At 32.2% G+C, this 24,464-nt stretch overlaps 2 protein-coding genes across 3 annotated transcripts in view; both read left to right on the top strand.

The window, feature by feature from the left end:
- LOC140448794 (uncharacterized) overlaps positions 1-24,464 on the top strand; it is an 853,042-nt gene that overhangs the window by 131,938 nt on the left and 696,640 nt on the right. The window lies entirely within an intron of this gene.
- Positions 7,289-24,464, top strand: part of Cyp4aa1 (Probable cytochrome P450 4aa1) — an 81,969-nt gene continuing 64,793 nt past the window's right edge. The window contains exon 1 of one of the 2 annotated variants that reach the window (XM_072540170.1): positions 7,289-7,433. The gene's annotated coding sequence lies outside the window, so the exon portion shown is untranslated. Of the gene's footprint in view, positions 7,434-24,010; positions 24,168-24,464 lie in introns of those variants that run through there. The other variant, XM_072540169.1, reaches the window with a different exon arrangement.

Genomic DNA, 24,464 nt, shown 5'->3' with positions numbered 1-24,464 from the left:
ATTCACTCTACTTTTTTGTATTGTATTGGCGCTGCATGGCTGCTGTAATAGAAAGTTAATAGAAAGTATTAAAAATAAAATTAACTAAATAAATGAAAAAAAAATGTAAGGATAGGATATACTTTTGGGCTTTCTGTTACTGCGTTTATTCGACTATTGGATGGTTATCATTTCTTCATTGTTCTTCTGGGTCTTCTCTATATCCAGCTAGCTGTTGTCTGGGCTGTTTATGTACTGAAGTTTGGTTTTCGTCATAGTCTGTCACCTTTCTTAATAGTCTACTAGGATGGTTCCTGAGATCTTTGAAAATCATCTGTGCTTTTTCGTCTATTGTTCTTCGGATTGTCTTTTGTTTGAGTCCCTAAATACGTACCTCAGTTTAACGTACTTAGGTATATTGAGATCCTCTCTGATCATAAGGTTCTGGACTATTCGTATTTTATTTCTGTTATATTGGCGACACGGTCTCCATGCGACCGAGGCGTATATTAGTGTTGGTAAAATTTTACAGTTTGCCATCCTGATCTTTGTTTTAAATCTTAGTTTACTCTTCCGACCTATTTATGATGAGAGTTAATTTCTAACTATTTTAGCTTTATGGACCGATTGTGTCACGTGTTCTGTGAACGTCAGCTTTTTGTCCAACATTACGCTTAGGTAGTTGGCTTGATTTGACCATTCGATTTGCGTATCGAATAGAGATAGAAGTCCATTTGACCCTCTTCTTCTTTTTTGGTACATGACGGCCTGTGTTTTGTCAGGATTGACAGCTATCTTCCACTGTATACACCAATCTTATAGTTCGTTAAGTGCCCGTTGTAGGTGTCTTGTTACTAGACCTGGGTTGGTACTGCTAACAGCTATCGCTATATCGTCTGCGTATAGACTTAGCAACGATCTGGGTTCCATTGGGGTGTCTGCTATATATATGGTATATAAATACGGCGACAACACTGCTCCCTGTGGTACACCAGCCTGCATAGCTCCAGCTTCGGACAGGGTTGGCTCCATCCAAATACTGAACCTTCTGTTGGCTAGGTATGACGAGAGAAGATATGTCATCGCCTCACTATAACCATATTGGTTCATTTGATGCTGCAGGCTTTCGTGCCAGACTCTGTCGATTGCTTTACTGACATCTAGAAAGCTGCTGTATATTTCTTTTTATTTAACCCTTTTGTGATATATTCTGCTAGACGCAGTACCTAAAGTTCACATGAATGTTCGGATCTGAATCCAAACTGTGCTTCAGGTATTGTTCCGATTTCTTCTGATTCTTGTTTTAGTCTAGCTGGTGTGAACCATTCTGCAATTTTGCTTATTGTTGGTTATAACCTTATCGGCCAATAATTCTGTGAAAAGGTGACATTTTCCCCTGGTTTTTCGATCATTATTACGTAAGCTTTCTTTCATCTGCCAGGAAAATGTCTTAATCTTAGGATGTGGTTGATTAAATTTGTTATGTAAACTCTTGCTATTGCTGCCAGATTCTTCAGAGCTCTATTCGTAATATGGTCTGGTCCTGGAGGTTTTTTGGCGTTAGTACGCTTGATCAACTCTCTGACTTTTTTAGGGAAGGTACGGCTAATATCTATATTGCCTTTCCTTCTTTTTATTGCCCTGTATCTTCTTTCCACTTCTTCTGTAAAGTCGAATTCTTCATCGGGATGATTTTTTTTCTGTTTTTTTTTTGAGTAGCCGAATCAGCTCCGTTTTGACTGGTTCACCTGTCAACCCGGCGCACTTCAAAACCGTGGCGGTAGGAAAAACATCGCATCTTTGTTAAATATGTGCCAATTTTGCTCTTTTTTTGAGCGAGGAAATTTTTTTTTTGGTTGCGATTTACACTTTAGTGACTATTAACTTCTCTTTTTAAATTTTTCTTTACCTAATTTATTTTACATAAATGATATATTTTTTTATATTAAATAATAAATATTCATATAAAATTTATTTTATAATATCTATTTAGTGCATGCTGTATTAAATATTTTTGAAATAAAAAGTTAAAAGTATTTATTCTGTAAAACTGTATTAAATTGTGGAAGTTTCATTGAGAAAATAGGACAGCCCCGATGTTACGGAACTGTTTCTCACTCTTGAATAGCGACAGACACATATAATGTGTAAAGAAGTTTAACATGTTTAGAAATCGATTAAAATATAGAACTTAATAGAATTTTTTATCACAAATAGCTCAGTATATATTTTCTGTTAGATTTCAGGTGATTGTTGCTTCCAATCCAACTTCTTAGAAGACTTGATTTTTTCGTGGCTACTTTGATGATTTTTACAAAAAATGATAAAATGACTTTTTCTACACACTACAGACATTAACTTGCAATCACAAATAAGCGGCGACTGATTGAAGACTAACCAATAATATAATAATTTAAGATACCTAACCTACCCTTAAAATTTAATTTTGTTCGTTTTTCCTAGAATAATTCATAAAGCAGAAAGTATTGGTAGTATTTTGCAATATTTAAAATATAATAAGGATTTACTAATGTAATCTTTTCACGTGCACCAGCAAATGAGCTGCAACAAAATATGCAATTATATGCTCTTAAATCTCCAAATATTTTCAAGGCATATTGAAAAATTAATTTATAAAAAACATGGAAAATATCTAGCGTATTATTATATGCATATGCATTTTGCATATAATCCAGTCTCTAGTTATCATGTATAGTATACAAATCTGTCTACTACTGTAGCATTTTCGTTTCACCCCGTATATCATTAAACACCGAAAAAGATTCTTAATCTTTTGCATCTCTAAGATTGGTAATCTAAACATTTTCGAGTCTGTTTATAATAATTATAATTGCTCTTTCTCCGTTTACTGATTTTTTTAGGATGAGGTCACTCGTTGATGGACCGACTGCGAAAGCAGTCGATTTCATTGCTGAAGTCATGAAGAATTTTGTCATCCAGAAATTCGACAGTGTAGTAGTCAAAGGAGAACATATTGGGGTCTGAACGAGGAAACATGATTTTCGGTTAGAGTTTCAAAAACTGGAAAATTTGACTTTAATTCGATGAGTTTTGGCTAAAAGAAGGTGATTTAAATTCAAAATGCTATGTGCCAGGCTTTATATAGTGAGTTAGTTAGTTAATTACCGGTTTATTGCAAGCTTTTTCTTTGTCCAGGAAGTTGATAATAGCGCCATGAAGGCTAAGAAAGCCGTTTTCAGTGAAAAATGAGCAGCCGAATTTTGAAGAATACATATTGTTATCACCCAGGATAACCTTGTCATCAAGTGCCACCAATCACGCACTTCGATGTTCATCACCCTTCCTTCTGGAACATATAATTAAATTTAATTGGTTGAGAAATGAAAGAGTTTCATATAAAAGTTAATTTATCTTTAAATATGGGACATTTTCGGATCTCCAGTCAGTAGTTGTGATAGTAGTGTCTAACTCATGGTTTTACTCGTGTAGGGTAGCTCCCTAGAGCACTTTGCTCGAAGGGCTATATTTCTTTTTAAGACTCTGAAGCTGAGTTTTTTTCTTCTTAAAAAGAATGTGTTTTATTTCCACCACCTAATAAAACCACAATGGCATTGTATCTTCAAGATAATGCCACAATAAGAGCGTGCCGGCCAACTACGCAATATTACACCATATTGCGCAATAGTTGGACAAATTAATAAACATGGAAACTTGCACCAAGTTGCAATCAGTTTTTCAAACGTTTCTTAATTACACCGGAGACGACATGGCGCCCAACCTTCAACGAACTCTACCACGACTCCGAGATGTCAGAGTTCTCATGCTCCGCGATCGAAAATCGCAAACAGTTCCAACACGATGCCTGCATCAAAACCACTCAAGAAAACAGCGGAGAGAAGCATCGGATGTTAGTACACCAAACTAACATGCCGATATCCACCTTCTGCAGCCCTGAAACCGCCGATGTGCCATATCTCCGACGAGCCAGCCTACTTGATGCTAAGTACCTGATGCAATGGATGTCTCCGCAGTAGCCAGTCACTGCCTGCCCTACCATTATGTGGTCCAGAGCACCACGGAGGCCCAGGCAAACTCGCCTACGACACACCGGCGACATGCAGATGGGAAATGTACAGCTAGAGAGGACAAAGCCGCCGTAGAACGAGAGCACGTCGTCGAGAATGGACCTGCAGATGCTGTCAACAACACCGACCACCGCCTGTGAGTGTTTTTGTGCAGTGTAAGTGCGCGCTACGCGAGTGTAGTGTGTGTTAGAGGACTTGTAAGTAATTTGACAATATAGACATATTCATTTTGATATATTTCATGATATATTTGATATATTTTATGCATTTTTTTTTCTTTCCTATATGTGATTTGTAAAAAAAATTGTTTTCTTAAGTTTTTTTTAATAAAATCATCTTTTTTTATCAGCCTCTGAGTCTCCAAAGCAGGGGGATGTTATCAAGTGCCACCAATCACGCACTTCGATGTTCATCGCCCTTCCTTCTGGAACATATAATTAAATTTAATTGGTTGAGAAATGAAAGAGTTTCATATAAAAGTTAATTTATCTTTAAATATGGGACATTTTCGGATCTCCAGTCAGTAGTTGTGATAGTAGTGTCTAACTCATGGTTTTACCCGTGTAGGGTAGCTCCCTAGAGCTCTTTGCTCGAAGGGCTCTGTTTCTTTCTAAGACTCTGAAGCTGAGTTTTTTTCTTCTTAGAAAGAATGTGTTTTATTTCCACCACCTAATAAAACCACAATGGCATTGTCTCTTCAAGATAATGCCACAATAAGAGCGTACCGGCCAACTACGCAATATTACACCATATTGCGCAATAGTTGGACAAATTAATAAACATGGAAACTTGCACCAAGTTGCAATCAGTTTTTCAAACGTTTATTAATTACACCGGAGACGACAACCTGAAGCCCAGCTAGATGTTTGACCGCTCCCAAGATTTATCCAACTTCCATTTTGTGTCTCGCATGAGTCGGATCTAGATCGTTTAAAGTTTGTGTGGGACAATGTTTTTTGTTCAAATCTAAGGAGAGAAAAACCTTTCTTTCTAACCAACAAGAGGATTTTAATTTTAATTAGTTTAGGAATCTTCTTGTGTAGTGTTGTTCAGGACATATCTGTAAGTATTTTTCTGTTTTGTAGTTTCTCCCCCCTTCTTCTTCTTTGAGTACCGTGCCCAAGTTTTACGCGTGGGTAGCTTCCATGACGATTTGCCGATATCGTTCTCGATCTTGTGCGGCATGTAATAATTCATCTGCTGATAAGCCAGTCCATTGACGAAGGTTTCGGAGCCATGAGTATTTCTTCCTACCAATTCCTCTTTTTCTGTCGATCTTTCCGTTGAGTATCAACTGCATCATCCTATATCTGCTTCCTCCCATTATATGCCCCAGATATTCGAGTTTTCTCTTTTTTATCATCTTTATTAAGTCGCCTTCACCTTGACCTACTCTGTTCAAGACTTCTCTGCTTGAAAGTGTTGAACCCATGATATTCTGAGCATTCTACGATATAACCACATCTCGACGGCTTCTAATTTGTTCTTTATGTTAACCTTCATAATATAAGTCTCACATCCATACAGTAATATACACATACAATTTTAGGAACTTAATTCTCAGCTGTAAGTTAAGATGAGAATGGCTCAGAATAGATCTAAGTTTCATAAATGCTCCTCTTGCAGTTTTTATACTAGTTTTAATTTCTTCATCCGGATTTGGTGTCTCGTTTATCCAACATCCAGGGTATTTAAAATGGTTAACTTTTGTTATCGGTTTATTATTGACAATTAGTTGTATAGCGCCGAGGTCTTGTTTACTAACCACAAGTAACTTTGTCTTTGTTGTATTCATGCTTAGTCCGTTATAAGAGCATTCTCTAGTGACTCGATATATAAGGAATTGCAGATCTTTGATACTTTCAGCCATGATGACGGTGTCATCTGCATATCTGATGTTGGTAATAGTTTCTCCCCCAAATCGAACTCCACATTGCCCTTCCAAGGCTTCGTTAAAAATTATTTCTGAGTAAACGTTAAAAAAGTTGGGGACAACACACAACCCTGTCTAACACCTCTTTAAATACAAATTTTGTCTGTTTCTTTGCCGTCTTCCAGAATAAAAGCTTCTTGATTCCAATATAGATGTTCTAAAAGTCTCAGATCTTTATCATCTATTTCAATTATTTCTAGATATTCGAACAGCCTACCATGTTGAACCCTATCAAACGCCTTCTCAAAATGTATAAAATAGACCTAAATTGGTTTCTGTACTTCCCAAGATCGTTGAAGTAGTGTTAGCATTGAGAACAAAGCTTCCCTTGTTCCCAATTCTTCTCTTAAACCGAATTGTTTATTTCGCATTGTGTCTTCACATTTCTGCTTGATTCTATTAAGAATTATCCTAAGAAGTAGCTTAAGAGAGTGACTCATGAGACTAATTAGTCTAAAGTCTTTACATGATGATGTATTAGGTTTTTTTGAAAGTGGGATAAATGTAGACTCTAACCATATTCGTGGCAGTGTTCCAGTTTCGTTTATCCCCTGGTAGTCCCCCCAGTCCTCCTTAAATAAAGGAATCCTTATCCACAACTCAGCTCTCCAACGAAAACACGAGTAGCCGTTCGCAAACGTTTAAATTTATTTGCTTACCCTGTCTCTAAGCCCAATTATAGTTCAGTCCTCCCTTTCAACCCCTTATAAGCAAGTTATAAATTGTTACACTACTTCAAATTTCTTTTATAAAATTAACAAAAAATACTGCTTGGTTTGCTGTTGTGACTTGGCGTTAATGATTTGAGCATTATATTCTTATACTTTTCTATTTATAACGTAAATAAACTTCTTTTCTTAATAATCATCGAAACATTACCAACACCTTTAAGAATATTTAAAACGGTTACACAAACTATTAATACGAAATATGACATTTTAGAGTAAACAAATAACCTGGCTTTCAATGACCCAGTATTAAACTCACCGTTCGGTTTCTTGTAATCAAATACAATTTGTCTGTATCATATTAAGAACTTATGAGTCACCTTCATATTTTTTTTGTTTCCCCATAAGTGCATTTAGTATGCACATCGATGGAATTGCAAAAAAATAACAAATGCGAACGAATATGAACAACTTACGGTGTTCTGCATCAGCGGTATTCGTGGTGAATGTATGCTATATAAATGTGAGTATAAAAAATTAACATTAATAAAAAAATCACGTTCAATGCTACAGCAGCTTGATATACATATTAAAGATTATTTTGTTTGGTATCGCTTGCGGAATTAAGGCGCGCATTTGAATCTTTGATGACGGCAATGAGTTAGTTCTCTATTTTTTTTCAGTGTTAGTGACTTTTGATGTGTGTACCTACTTGTGCATTGTGAATTTTGTGTGTATTCCTAATTAACCTCATTAATATACAGAAATTTTGTGATAAAATATACGGTAAGATATCAATATTATTTTACGGATGTTTATTTTGTTAGATTATTATCATAGAATATTATTACCATTTTTGTTTAAGTTTAGTAAGAGTCCGAAAAAAAAAACCAGTTTTTATATATATATTTTTTAAATTTACTTAATATTATTGTATTTTGTTTGTGAGTTACTGTAAACATGATTTTAATAGAACTCAACACTAAGTATTGCTTTCTTTGTCTTCTTTATTTCAAAATTTAGGGATTTGTTGCCTAATTTGTCATCAAACTTCTCTTCATCCCTTTACAACAAGCTTTTTCTTCCTTCTTGTCAGTTTTTTTGTAATTGTCCATATTTTCTTTTTGCCTTCAATTTTCGGACAATTTTTTAATGTATTCCATTTAGCTTTATAGTTTGCTTTTAATGACGGTACTATATTTCAAAAACTTGGTTATTTCCCTAGAATTTTTCCGGTTGCTTTCATTTTCCGGTTGCTTTCATTTTCTCTCCAATCTCTCACGCATATTTGAGACAAGTCTGGCTTTACTGCTTCCAACCATTTCTTCTTTGGACAACCTCTTCTTTTTTCCCACTTCTTCCTCCTTAGGTATTGTTTTAACATTTCGGTTCTCTGGCATTCGTATAATGTAACAAGCCATTTATAGCTATTTGGGCTCGTATTTTGTCGTAGTTATTATTGGTTTTCTCTCTTCTTTTTATCCCGGTTTTTTTTTTCTCCTTCAGCATCATTTTAACATTTCATTGCTCTGGCAGTTGTATAATGTGACCAGCCATCTAGCTCTTTGGGCTCGTGTTTTACCGTAGTTATTGGTTTTACATACAATCTCATTATTTCTTTATTTGATTGTCTTTTCCAAAGTCTTCTCTGCCGTCTGTATTCCTCTGAAAAATTTTCTTTCCCAGATCTCTATTTTTTTTTCTTCCTGCTGATTCATAATCCACATTTCGCTGGTATACATCACAGTGTCTGATAACTGTCTCGTAGACTCTGCTCCTTTCATTTTGATATATATGCTATCATTTGTTATGTCTCCCCTAATTTGAATATATTGCGGTTTTGTTTGGTTTATTTGTAGTTCCTATCTTTTCGCTTCTTTGTCAAATTTCTGGAAAACTTTTTCTAGATGTTTTCTCGTCCTCGATAGTATTAGCACATCATTCGCATACGCTATTCACTGTTCCTTGAGTGCTCATATTTGATCTTCTTACGATTGATTCATGTACATGGTTAAATAAATTTATTAACAGCGGATTCTTTTGTTTTAAACATCTATTCACTGTGAACTGCCTTAAAAGCTTTCTTTCATTGTTATTGTATTTCTTTAGGTCTTTAGCGTAATTCTCATTAGTCTTATAAGCTTTTCTGCTATTTCTTATGTTTTCATGGCCTCATATAGCAATCTTCGGTATTCTTTGAAATCCTTAGTTTTGTTCATTGCTATTACTTTTGAATTAATTTTAAGGTACTTATTTGATCAGTAGTTGTTTTTCCTGGTCTAAACCCTCCCTGTCATTCTCCGATAACTTTGTTTTCATATTTCATTAACCTTTACCTAATAATTTTTGCAAGTGTTTTATAGACCACTTCTAATAGTGTTATACCTATACAGGGATGAGTGCCTTAAGAACCGGCAAAATAACGCAAAAGATAGAAAACATAATACGTTGTGAAATAAAAAGAGATGCAAGTAGTGGAGGTGAGAAATTATCGATATAAACCTATAATTTACTTTACATTACATTAGATCTATCGAAAGTTTCCCACCTTTAGACGTTAGCTTATGAGCTGGTTGACTTTAGTCATAGTAATACGTATCACGTAATGTAAGAAAAACAGTTCAAGTACGAGTATGTTTTTATCCAAAATTAAAGTATTGATCAATAATAAACTGTGATTTGAGACGTCGCATACACTCTTCTCAATACAGAATTATCATAGCTTATTATTCTGTATTTATCAAATTACTACTAATTAAACTGTTTACTTACATTTACTTTATTGCCTTCAATCAGTTTTTACTTTATGCGAAATTTAAAAAATGTTAATGTTCGACGTCATACTTGTAATATTATGACTGAAGTCAACTAGCTCATAAGCTAACGTCTAAAGGTGGGAAACTATCAATAGTCCTAATGTAATGTAATGTAAATTAGAGGTTTCTATCGATAACTTCCCACCTCTACTACTTTCATCTCTTTTTATTTCACAACGTAATATGTTTTCTATCTTTTGCGTTATTTTGCCGGTTCTTAAGGCACTCATCACTGTTTTCGCACTCCGTTTTGTCGACTTGTTTGGAAATTTTCTTCTTTTGCCACCTGGCCAATTTTAAGCGGAATATTCTTTCGTTTAGTCTTTTGCCTATTATTTTTTACCTTTATTCAGACTTGATTTCTCGTACGTTTCCTCTTTATCTTTTTGCCAATTCTCATTTCTCTTTTATTCCTTTTGTTGGCCTATATTTAACAGATCTTCGAAGTGTTCCGCCCATCTGTTTAATTTTTCTGTAGTCTGTCCTAGAAGTAAACCTTCTTTGTTTCTGCAATATTTTGTATTATTCTTTTTAATTTCTCTGGATTTTTTAACTTTTTTTACCTCTTTGTTTATGTAGACGTCTTCTATGTTTTTCAATTGCTGTTCTAGCTGTTTTAATTTCTGCTTTCTGCAAATTCTTTGAACTTTTTTTTTCTAGCCACATATTTATCGATCGTATATTGTGTATTTTCTCTGTCTATTTGTGCTTTTGTTCAGTTTCTTCTTACCAAAGCTATGCTACATTCTTAATCAAACCAATCTTCTCGTCTCTTTATACGCACTCTTCTTATACAGTTTTCCGCTGCTTCTGACATGGCTGTCTGCATGGTCTGCCATTCCTCTTATATTTTCTTCTTAACTGGATTCTTTAGCCTTTTATTTATTTTTTACTCTAGCCTGTTTTTGATCTGTTTCTCTTGAAGGCTCTCTAACTGGTAATTTAGTCTGTATCTAACAGATATTGGAATTATTGGTAATTGTTTATTACGCTTAAACAAAAACATAGATATTTGCAGTATTTTTGACACATTGCCAGAAGATCAGGTACGATGGAAAAACTAATAATCTACGGGTGAGTTAAATTAAAAAGACCTAGAGGAAGAAGCCGTTGAATGGATCAAACAAAAGTATTGACTAAGGGTTACACGAAGCCAAATAACCAGGACGGTAGTCCAGGACAGAGAAGAAAAAAAGGTAGTTGTAAAAAAATAATTGTTGATGGTGTCACAGTCCTAGAAGGAACTACGACCAAGCAGGAGGATTGTATTTATGTTTTAATCAACCAAGGAATTTCTGTCGTTAGATGGTTTAATGTTTGTTAACTCCTTTATTTTTTTAAAACTTTTTATTTTTGTACATTTATCATTGTACCATTTTTCCTTAGCTGTTAGTATTTTTTTTTGCTCTAATTTTTTTCTGTTTGTCTTGTCTTCTTTTATCCAATAAATATCTCAGCTGTCATGTATGGTATGTTAATTTCGTTGGCCTTATGTTTAGTCTAAGATCCTTTAATTGGAATTAATATTGGGTCTCTAAAAGTTTCCCTTTTTTTATTATTTACTAGAATGATCTGGAAGAGTTCACCTTTATTCTCGCTTGTATGAATGCTTTGATCTATCAGCCGGCCGATACATCTTGAATATTCTCGAACACATATCATCATTTCGAGAGATGCACTCGTTAGATGGGGTACGTCAAAATTAGCTTGTTCGTTACATTATTATTATCTTTATTTGTGATGAACTTTTTTTGTTTAGTTCTTCGTTATTTTTACCTTTACTCTTCTTTTATTTTCGGGTGTTGGTTCAGTGTTTAGTTTCTTATAATTTTCTTTTGATCTTGTCGTACAGATTTTAAGAACCTCCAACTTTGCCTACTTCTTGTCAGCCTAGATGTAATTAACATTTACACTTTTATTGGCATGCTTTATTTTTCTTCCGGCATAACATTTTTTGCACTTTAACTTGAGTCTCTTATATACTATCGTACAAGTATCATTCTTTGTATTTAAGATCTTTTGATATTGGTCTCTTTTCCTCACTAATTCTTTTTTTGTCTCTTTTCCTGCGCACAATAGGCGGGACGTTAATTCTTTAAAAAAAAATTCCAATGATTATTTGATTGGACCTAACTGTAACATTAAGTGGCCTCCGAGATAGGGAGATCTAGCTCAACGGTCAGGGATCACGGTCCCAGTATTTTCAAATTTTTTAAAATCCTTTGAATTTTTATGTAACCTCGAATTGATCAATTAAAATTTCTTACGCTAAATAAAGATCTGGCAGTGCTGGCACTATTATCTGAATAAAACGTTATTGCTGATTTTTCCTTAACATTTCATTAACTTTATTTATTTTTAAACAATAAATCATAAAATAAAAATATTGACAATTCAAATATTGGTAATATCTAACTTTATTGTAACCAAACGCAACCTGTTATACACATTTTGCCCTACGTGTGGCCCTTTACAATAATACTCTAGTAAATGTATTATATTTTTGCAAAATTGTGGAATGTGTTTAATTTGAAGTACAATTTTCGTCTATAAATAATATCTCATGCCTTTTGATGTAAAATAATTAAATATATGTAAAATAATTTTCTAATTTTTTTTTTTTTTTTTTTTTTTTGAAAATAAATTCTGGTTAATCATGACGTTACGTAAACTAAAATGCTAATTTAAATGGCTTAAATAAGTCTTATTAACTGAAACAAGTGCATGATCAGTAACGAGTACTAGTATTCCCCTCTAGCTCTTATACTGCTTGAATCCTTCTTGGCATGCTTACTAATAAATTTTGGACATATCCTTGGGGAATTGAATTTCATTCATCCTGTGCAGCAATTCGAAGCTGCTCTATCGTATTTGGAACGGGATTTTTTTGTCGTATGCAGCGTTTTAGTTGATCCAACACGTACTATATTGGATTTAAATCTGGGCTAAATGGTGGCCAATCCAATCTTCCAATTTGGATCTTATAAAGATAATTACTCACTATGTTAGTGGCATGTGGTCAAGCATTATCGTAAATTAACGTGAATCTGCCATATTCAATGTAACCAACATATGGTAAGACATGATCTTGCAGGATGTTTTTAACGTAAGAGTCACCAGTTATCCGTCCAATCACTTTCACAAGTGCAGTTCGTCCCTCCCAACTAATACCTCTCCAAAGCATTATGCCACCACCTCCAAAAATAACGGTCTGAGCGAGATTGCAGGTAGCGAATTGTTCTCTAACTCTTCTGTCTTCCATAATAAGATTCTGGTCTTATCAGTAAAAAGAACATTTTTCCAGTTGTCGATTTTCCAGTTGTGTTCTTTAAAATTTTTAAACGACGAACTTTATGCTTTTGAAGAAGACGTAGAACTTTGACATGGCATCTACGCTTTATACAAAATATCCTGTCTTATTGTACCTTTTTGAAGTATTCAAAACTGTAGATTTACTTCTCCTGAAACGTCGTGTGATATCTTTTTGTACATATCCTTCCTCGTACAAATCTATGCTGCTTGGGCTTCACTGTGTTGTCGAATTTGTGGCATAGTTGTTTTAAAATTAAACTTAAATAAATCAAAACAATATTTAATTAAACTGAATAAATTAAACTAACAATAACCGAATTTCTATGGTTTTTTCTTTACATCTTCTTCTTATGGTGCCCTATCCAATTAGTGGATGTTGGTGACAATTCTGGCATACGCCTCTCGGTCTTGTGTGACTCGAAAGAGTGCATGGGCATCGAAGTTTGTCAAATCCGTTATGATGTTAAACCATGAGTATTTCTTTTTTCCGATGCCCCGTTTTCCTTTTATCTTCCTTTTCATAATAAGCTTTAAGAATCGGTACTTTTAATTTCGAAATATGTGATCCAGATAAGCAGTTTTTCTTCTTTTTATTATTGGCAGCAATTCTTGTCCTCTGCCCATTCGATTTAATACTTCGACATTTGTTGTGTGATCTGTCCAGGAAATTTTAAGTATTTTTCTAAATACCCGCATTTCAACGTCCTCCAATCGGTTCATCACATTGGCCTTTATGGTCCAGGTTTCTACACCATATAGCAGTATGCTCTTTACATAACTTTTACATTTACTTTTATATAACCTTTCTTTACATAAAGAAGGTTTTTTATGATAAAATGCACGAATGACACTAAACGCCGAATAAACGTCAAAATATTTCAAACCAATTGAGTAACATCAGTAATCTAAAATTACTGAAATAATGGTCTACATGGTCTACATACTAATGGACTACAAAAAAAATTGGAAAATATTCTTAAATATTCGATATTTTTGTCTATGAGTATATATACATATGTACATTATAGTATGTAATAAAGACATGTCATAGAAACTCTTTTTAATGCACAAAATCATTTCTCTAGTTATAATATATTGTAACTTTTTTTTGTGCAACACAACAGAGCAGATCAATGTCAGCGACCACGAATAAAATAAAACGATGAACTTGACCTAGCTATTAGAAATATAAATACGCTGCGTACAAAAAAAACAGATTCACATAAAAAAATGATTTTTGACATAAAAAGCAGCCGATAATAACTTCGATGATTCTAAATGAATAATAGTTTTTTGAAGCAAACTGAAATTTGATTTTATGAATAGAAGTAGCTGCTGAGTAACGTTGCTTTAAAAAATTTGTATAGCATCGAAGAGATTGGGAACTTTCATCCGTTAGTTAAAGCTTTAATTATATTTTTAAAAATCTATGAAAATAAAATAGAAATATGTGTATTGAGTTGGTATAAAATATTTTTAAATTTTGTCCTGCATTGAGAAAATATGGTGCAGCATCGCATAAAATGCAATAATTTACGGCAAGCAACAGAAAACGTGATAGTGTTACACCAATCATTAAATAAGATATACCTTCCTGACGAATCAGTAGTTTTGTCAACACACACGTAGAAGTAATTATTGTCGCTAATATAGTTTTTATATTATCTATTACTGCCGATCACGAGTTGACATGGTTTCACTTTAGAGACCGTTTACTTGGAATATTCAATTTTTTGGAAAGTTTTAAAAAAGTTAGGTTTTCATGGGATAATTTTGAAAGCGATATATTTGAAAAGATTATTGCATAAGTCTTCAATAAAAGTATCTTGTTCGTTTCCTTCTGTAGAACTTAACCAAAAAGACTTAAAAACTGAAACTTGATATTATTCTCCAGATTTAGTCTTGTCTTTCTTGGTTAAATATGACGCTGTTCTGACATGTTAATCTATCTGAATCTAAAGACATCAATTGTAGACATTTCATTCAAGTAACTGCACGATTATTGCATGACAGTCACTGATATTTCAGCAATAGTTAAAATATTTATTTTATAATAAATCTTTATTATTTTAAATAATTCGAAAACACCTAATCTACAAGATTAATCAGCATTTTTTCTTTACCTGGTCTATCCTAGCTTTTTTGACAAGAAACGCCCACTTCTTTGTTGTGGCTTCACAACACAGCACTGACTCTGCTTTTCACTGCTTACGTCCTTATTGTGGATACAATGCACAACACTAACTGCCTTGTACAACTTCACACATTCCACATGCTCGAACGGTTTAGTCTTCTTGTACTTCGTATCTGGGGTTGGTAGACCAGAAGCTGAGTTACTTCGTGGTTGGGATGCTTATGGTGCCGCTCTTTATGTCTCGACTTTCTTAATTTCATTATAAATGGATTTGACTTTAAGGTCTCTACGTAAATCGTCATTCTAAACATACCAAGGAGCATCCACAATATTCCTTAGTATTCGGTTCTGAAGCGTTTCTAAATTTCTATAATTGCTTTTTTTGGTACATAAATATTTATATATATTAAAGTTTAATTATATTACTTCAGTTTCGTTAACGTTAATTTATGCAATCATTAAAATATTTTTCCGTCGACCGTCCATTTATGATCAATTTTAACACCCCCAAAATCATTGATTAATGACCCCTATTAATGAATGATTTTCTATTAATGAACGATTTTATTATATGCAACACAACACACTCGTACATTGCTTGCATAAATTAATTAAACGCTCTGTGATTGGCAGTGACCTGTGGTGTAAGCAACCAAACATATACCTATTTATATTCCCACTAAAAAATTAATTTAAAATGAAGTAGCCGCTGTTAGTACTATCTGTCATTAGTGTCATTGTATGTCATTAAAATTCTGTGTATTTGAAAAATCAAAGGATGGATATTGACGAAGAGTTTAATTTAATTCTACCAGAATTTCTTCTTCTATCACAGAATTTACAGAGGTCCAAGAAGGCTTAAATATAAATTTGTCAAAATGCTATACAGCAGATAATCATTTATCAATATCTTCCTTTAATTTCAGTAATTGCTCCATTTCGAATATTAATGTTTACTATAATAAAACTACTACTAAGGAAACTTTGAATAAAGTCAATGAAAGCTAAAAAAATTGTTGTTTATTATTAAGTAAATAAATATTTAAACTAAGATATCTTTATTTCTGAAAAGTACGGTCGACGGAAAAGTTTTGTAACGAACTCGTGAATTAAAATGGCGATTAACAATCTCGAACATTAACGCGCTCGCTTTGCTCTCGCGTTAAAATATCTCAATTGTTAATCGCCCTTATTAATACACTTGTTGGTTAAATAATTATTAAATAACATACCAAATATAGAAAAGTATTAAACATTTGTTTCTTACAATTTTGCTACAAACTGAACAATAAAATTTGTCCAAATCCAACTCTTGGTAAGGTTTAATCCAAGTAGCGACACTAGTTATGTTCGGCGTTTTAAAATCAAAATAGTAAACAAATTAAACAATCTCGACTGACGATGCTTAAGTTTTCACTTTCACTTTTGAGAACCAAACGATTTGCAATAGAACAATTCTATTTATACCTAACGCAATAAACTTTAGAAACACCATTTTATTACGGGATTATAATCGGTTACCTGCTACAATAATACCAAGAATATTAGGTAGTATAATATCTATAGGTACTATAGATAATATTAAAGACTAAAATATTAAAATAAAATGAACATTGGAATTTCCAGTTACTTAGTCATACCATGGTTAGATAAATATTTCTAAGATAATGTTATGTAATTTTTTGTATAAATATGCAAAATTCCCAGATAATTACATAAAATATGCATAATAACGCATTTTGCATATTTGCCTAAGTCTAATTATAAACATTGATAATTTCTTCTCTAAAAGTTTTTAGTTTAATCTTAAATAGCAACTGTAATTGTCCATAAGATCGACAAAATTATACGGTAGAAATGTATCACTTAACCAAGACAACCTTAGAAAACATCAGAAGTATTTTTTTTTGTGGTAGCCTTTTGTAGAATTTAAAACACATTCTAAGAATCCGGGATCAACAAATTCATTATTTTCTTTAATATAAATGAGAATTAAACTATATCAGAGAAATTGGCAAATAAAAAACTTTTTTTGTGATACTCGTTGATGCAGGTAATCTGCTTTTGATAAATTTGGTGATATGCAAAAGACCAAACGTCATTTTTAACATATAAACAATAAAACAATGTTCAATTTCTATTTGATTTGATATTAGAATGGTAAAGACTGGTAAATTACATAGAAAGGTGACACTTTTACTAAGAAAGCATAGCAGAAAATGTATAAAGTTATTTTTGTTAATTTGTTGCTTAATTGTTGTGAAAATAGTTTCAAAAGGATTTTTTTTTTAAATATTAATAACTTTTCTACAAATGAACAAAACACTTTAACTTTGCTTGATAATTTAGACGTTTCCATATATTCAGCTATACAAATTTCAGGAAGATTTACTTCAAAATTGAAACTATCTATTCTAGAAAACTAATTCTACAACGTTATTATGCGTTAACAAAAGTGTTCAGTGTTTTATTGTTAGGTAATCTATTAGGTCTACATTATTTCTGAAAGCACTAAATTAAATAGAAAGGCTATTTTATGAAATTAAGTCATGTAACAATTAAAAAATTTATGTTAAATATTTTAAAATATGTTTACCTAAGTACTGTGATTTGAAGCTTATAAACATTTAAAATATCTCAGACACATCAATGCATATAAACTCAATTGTTTTTATTCGAAATTTTGGTATTTTTACACGAATTAAAAAAATACATTGTCCTACAACTCTTAGAATCCGAGTTAGCACTTTTTTATTTCTCTTAATTGTGTAAGAAAATTTTAATAGCGAATAAAAAAATAAGACATCTATATTAATGATTCTTCTAAGGTTTTTCCATTACACTAAAATATTATATAAGGTTAGTTCAAACAATTTCAACTTCAGAAACTTCAGTAATATCTTCATTAACTTTAATTATCTTCAAGTCATCTTCAAAATTTTCTTTATTAAACTCTTGCTAGGTTATAGAATGTTGTTGTAGATTACAGCGGTTGTAGTTTACAAAAATTAAAATGGTCGATTCTGCCTCAAATATTATAATCTTGCACTAAGTTTATAAACGTTAAACATCATACGCTTTGATTTTATTTATCCGAATCCATGTCTCTCATCCACAATAAGCACCAATATTTAAATTATAACTTGCAAGATAATAACAAACTACAATAAACATAATTTATCTTCCAGATAACTTCCTTATTCGGTACTTTTATTTGACAAATAAATATTTTACATTTTATTTGTCAGATTAGCTTATTCATGTCAGTTCTTTACTGACATGAGTAGTGTTGGCACTAGGTGTTTAAATCTAAACTAACGTTTTAAATTATTTTGTTTATTAAGTCTTATCTTAAAATTACAACAACCAATATTTTTGGCAATCTTGCGAAGAAATTAGTAGTATTATTAATTAAGTTAGTATGTAATTATTAATATTAATTACCGTATCGTTTCAAGAATAAAATTTAATGAAAATGTCAGATGTAGGTAGTTCTGATTTCTTGTCTAGGTGGCGTAGTTACCCTACCGGACAAACAGTATAACGTGTCGTCCTATCTTTTATACAGATCACGACATTGTTTTATTGGCCATACAACACAATGGTAATCGCTGTGATATGTTACACGTTTCCACCTCTATATTCAATTTACATTAGGTACGAATTGTCGTAATTGTCACATTGACATTAAAAATTTCAAACGAAGTTCTGAAGGAATAAACAAATAAATGTATACCGTCCAAGAAAAACTTGTAACATGGTATTTTCAGGGTCATTCGATACGCGAAGTAATTGATTTATTTATTATTGCCTTCGAAAATAGACCTTCACCTAGTGGTACGACAGTTTAAAATACCATTTAACATTTTCTAACTTCGAGATGTATAAACAGTTGTAAAAAGTGTCATGAAGGTAATGAACCACGTGTTAGACCTGTCGATGAGGAGCGTCAAAACAGGGATATTGATATTTGTGCTTTTGTGAAAGCTAGTGAACCCTGCAATAGTGTACAAATTGCTAGGGAAGTTAACGTGAATCTCAAAAGAAATGGGTATTACTGTTTTAAGATACAACCAACACAAGAACTGTTTCAGGAAGAAAACTTTAGACGGATGGAGTTTTGTTGTGAATTTATGTTAGATAAACAGAATGAAAATGAACACTTTTTAAAAAATATTTTATTTTCTGACAAATATTCATTTTCATTACATAAAAAATACAATCCATCCGTTGCAAGGTATTATTCTCAAAAAAATAAGCACCGCAGTGTTACAGTGTGAACTCAGCATCCGCAAAAGTTAAATTTTTGGACTGGGATGTGAGGCGACCATATAGTCGGTCTTTTTTTATCGATGGAAACCTAAATGGGCCCAAATATTTACAACTTTTAATCCTTTGCCCGTTAATTTTTAGGAGGTTTATTTCCAACAGGATGGGTGTTAGGCTCACAACTCTAGGGCAATTATTGACTTCCTCAATCAAACGTTTCCTGTACGAGTGACAAGTACACGTGGTACAATTTAATGGCCCTCTAGATCCTGTGACTTAGCGCCTAACGATATCTTTTTTGGGGTTTTCTCAAAGAAAACATTTATAGGCATCAGTTTGAAAGGGCCACAAACCTAGTCGAATTAAGGGCAAAAATACTTCATTTCTTTGCAAGCATTACACCGGCCCTACTCCAAAATATGAGGAGAAATCTGTATGACAGATTTGGTTAAGATTTGGTTACTGTTTAGCACAAGGAGGTGGAATATTTAAGCCCTTAATTTATTAATCTGCTTTTCTAATTTTTTTTGTTAGGTACATTTTAGGAAGTTTGTATGTTCTTAATTAGGTAGGTAGTATTTTTTATGTTTAGGTTTGGAAGAATTTTATTGTTTTTTTTTTATTTAAAAGTACAAACGATTCTTATTCTGATTTTTTTTCTTCTTTCTTGTCTTATTGTTATAAGCTTTGTCCATACAATTTGTACAATTTTCAGTGACAATAAAGTATCTTGCTTATTCACTTACTTATTTATTTGTATTGCTATTTAGGCTAAAAAATAACAAAAAAATTAGTTTTAGAGCATTATAATAAATATATTCTAGAAATGGAATTGCAATAAATCTTAATTCCCATGGTCAACAAAACAATGTCGTTATCTGTATAGGTAGATTACACAAAGTTTACAACATTTAATTTGTGTAAAATATATTTGTAATGTTTAAAAATAAGTAAAAATAATAAGCATCATTTAAGAAAAATTAACACATCGATTTGATTTTCAAATAAAAAATAAATTTTTTGTAAAATTTACTGTATATATATATATATATATATATATATATATATATATATATATATATATAATGGGCAAAGGAAATTAGTAAAGAAAATTTGCCGAATAAAGAAATGAGAGCTTTTAGAGAGCCAACTTCAAAATATGGAAGAAAAATATCAAAGTAAGGATATAAAATATTTTTACAAATATGTTAAAGAAATAAGCAGAGGTTACAATTTAAAAACGACATACATTAAAGGCAAAGAAGGTAATCTGATAGGAAATGAATATCAACATTTGGACAGATGAAAACAATATTTCGAAGAACACCTGAACGAGAATGAACGAGAATCAATACCAATGGATGGAATAGATATTGCTATTGTCAGAAGAATTGCCAGATCTAAGAAGAGGAAATAATTCCTAAAGAGTGGTGCAAGTCTATAATATACCCAATACATAAGAAGGGAAACCTGTCAAGTTGTCATAACTATAGAGGAATAGCACTATTGGACGTCACATACAAAGTACTGGCAACCATACTAAAAAGAAAAATAGAAGTGTACACAGAAAATATATTGGGCGACTATCTAGATGATTTTAGAAAAAATCGATAAATTCGTGACCATGTATTTATGCTGAAACAAGTTCTCTATGGTGCATATGAATAGGACATACCAACCCACCTTCTCTTTGTGGATTTTAAGGGTGCATATGAGAATGTAGGTAAATCAAAACTAATGAAGGCACTACAGGAGTTTAAAAATGCCATCTAAGATAATCACACTGGTACATATGACGTTTCAGAACACTACAAGCGCAGTTAAGATAATTGGAAAGAAGAGCCAATACTTTAGAGTTCAGAAAGCTGTAAGACAAGGGGATCCTTTATCTACCACGCTGTTTAATTTGGCCCTTTAAAAGATAATAAGAGACAGCAATATGAATAAAGTGAAAACAATATTTAATAAGAGTTACCAGTGTCCAGCTCATGCTGATAATGTTGTACTTTTGGCTAGAAGTAGAAAAGAATTAGAAAAATAGCTAAGAATCTTCTAGAGGGAGAAGGCAATATGAAATTACGGATAAATATAAATAAAACAAAACACATGGAGCTGAAGAATTAGCAAAATAAAAGCAAAAAACTAAATATGGAAATTGCATTGGGGAGAGAAATTCTTGAAATTGAAGAGGTGGAGGATTACATGTACTCTGGCAGTTCTTGTGACAAATAAATGCAAAGAAAAAAAGAAGATAGATCTACAAATAGCAAAAGGAAACATATGTGCAGACAGTTTGCAAAGAATAATAAAATCGAAAGAGGTATCGAGAAATACAAAAATAAGGCTCTATAAAACTATCCTGCGACCTAACCTAACGTATGGGTGCGAGACATGGGTGTTAACAAAGAAACTACAACAGAAAATTGAAATCTGGGAACGAAGAATATTAAGAAGAATTATTGGAGAAGAGTATACAAAAATAGCATGGGAGCGAAGAACAAATGCTGAAATTTATGAAATGTTAGGCGAAGGGAAAATAAGCGATTTTTTCAAAGCTAGAAGATTGCAGTGGCTAGATCATCTTGTTAGAATTAAGGACAGTAGAGAGGTAAAGAACATAGCATTAAGAACCGGAAGGTAAGAGGAAAAGAGGCAGACAGAGGAGAAGGTGAAGGGAAGCAGTTGCGGAAGATCTACAAGAAAAGAAGATAGAAAATTGGAAAGAAGCTAGAGGTAGAAGAAGATGGAAGAGAATTACTAAGTTATCGGCCTAAAACGGCCTGCTACAAGCTTTTATATATACATATATCATTTCATAACCTTTGCTACTAATAATAATAAGACAAAAATTAAATTTTGAAAAATAAATATTTTTTTTAAATTGTTTAAATAAATGACTTGATTAAATAAATAATACAGAAATTAACTAAATGAATTTTTAAAATATATGCCATGAAGTACCCCAAATAAATCAAAACATCAATTTTCAAATTCGGTTTTTGAAATCGCTTGGCTTTCTTTCGCGCATTATAGACGGCTCATTTTTAAGGAATCGTTTTTAATTTTTTTTGTCTAAACTTGAACTCCTAATCTTTCAAGTGGTTCTTTTTAAATTGTTTATTGTTTATAAACAAAGCCCCGATAAAATTTTGTAAAAAATGGTTAACTCTGGTTTTAGGAGTCGCAGGACATTAAGTTTTTTTTAATTCGCGTAAAAATGCCAATATGTCGAATAAAAAAAAAATTAAATTGCTACATGTTATTGCGTTTATATTCCGTGGAGTCATGGACCTTAACTGAAGCATCACTGAAGAGACTCGAAGCATTTGAGATGTGGTGCTATAGACACATGTTGAGGATTTCTTGGATAGACAGAGTTACCAACGAAGAAGCACTACATAGAATGGGTAAAGAGCGCGAACTAGTCATAACCATAAAACGTCGCAAACTAGAATACCTGGGCCATATAATGCGCAATGAACAACGATACAACCTGCTTCGGACCATACTTCAAGGTAAAGTGCATGGGAAAAGAGGTCCAGGACGAAGAAGAATATCCTTGCTGCATAACCTGAAAAAATGGTTTAACTTAACCACTACCGGACTTTTCAGGGCAGCAGTCAACAAAGTCAGAATAACCATGTTAGTGTCCAACATCCGTAACGGATAGGCACCATAAGAAGAAGAAGATGTTATTGCGTCTGAGTTATTTTAAATGTGTATAAGTTTTAAATCAAAGTACTTTTGTAAACCTATTTTACAATATTTAACATAAACTGTTTAAATAATTTAATATGATAAAATAAGCCTCTTTCTTTAATTTGATGCTTTTAGAATTCATGTAGACCCAATATTTTGAGCATGATAAAGTTGTAAATAAAACCTTTGTGGGATAAACAATTTTAATTTTACAATAACTATTAAGTGAAACTGTGATATTGAGTCATATTATATTTTTTATTCTTACGCGAAATCAAGTTTTTTGTGCATTTTTAGAAAAGTTGTTAATAATTTTTAAAAAATCGACTTTTGACGCTAATTAACAAAAATATCTTTACAAACCCTCATTTTAAAGGATTTTCTATGCTTTTTTGGTAAATTATGACTTTTTCATATAGTTTACTGGTCTTCACCTTCGGTATTTAAAATCAACCAGCGATCTTACATTTTTACATATTTTTTATAAGTAAAAAATGTCGTTTAATCTTTTGCATATTTTGATTACTTATTAGATGTTGTTACTATCAAATTTATCAAAAGCACTTGATAAATACCTGTGTCAACGAGTGTCATGAGAAAATCGTTAATGTTCCGTAGTTCCGTAGTCTGAACGACAACCTTCATCTTCTAATCCAGTCGATAAACTTTCAGTGAACGCCCTTCACAAGGGCGGTGAACAAGTGAGGAGCACTTGTAACTTGTTTATCTTTCTCAAATTTTCTTCAATTCCAAATTACAATTTCATATTTTATCCAGAAAAAAAAAATATTACCGAATATACCCCACTAGAAATTAATGGAAATAGTTAAAAAACAGCAAATCTAAGAAACACAATATTCGCGAAGTGCTCGGATATTAACATACAGCATTTACAAAAAAATCGAATAAGTTACGGAAGACAAAAATCTAAATTACTAATTAAACATTATACCCACTCATCGCTCGATATCGTCTTGTTACCGAAAATAACGCCCACCTTCTGACATCAGATCATGTAAGATTTGCATGAATGAACTTTACTGAAACATTAACATTTGAACCGGTTACCGAATTGCAAAAACTCCCCCCACTTGTCAAAGCTGCTTGCAGACATTCAATAAAAAAGCAGCCAGTTTGATCACGGTCGTCTTTCGAGATTACTCAAATCTGTTATTAATCTACGTATATACTGGTTCTTATAATTTTTTTCGAAGTTAAGTCATGAGATAGTGAACTTGTGTTATAGTTTATTAACAGTACTTAAAGAGTTGTTATTTAAAAATAAAAAAGGTAAGATACAGTGAATAAAGATTTTAAGAATTATCTCAGTGTTTTAAGAATTAAGTGAAATTATCCCAAATTTCATTTTTACCAAATACCACTTACAGTGAAACACAATCCTTATTTTTTAAATGTTTTTATGCTTTTTATTTATTTAAAAAATAGGATAGAATTTAAGAAAATAACTAAAAAATCTATATGGTTCTGCAATAACTATGCGAAAAATCTGTTATGAGATACATAAAATGTTTCTCAAAAAAATTTGAAACATTTAACAACAAATATAATTGTGTCACTTATTATCCA

Source organism: Diabrotica undecimpunctata, chromosome 8, assembly GCF_040954645.1.
Source record: "Diabrotica undecimpunctata isolate CICGRU chromosome 8, icDiaUnde3, whole genome shotgun sequence".
Classification (NCBI taxonomy): Eukaryota; Metazoa; Arthropoda; class Insecta; order Coleoptera; family Chrysomelidae; genus Diabrotica; species Diabrotica undecimpunctata.
Note: the sequence above shows the minus strand (reverse complement) of the source record. Positions and strands in the feature narration are given on the sequence as shown.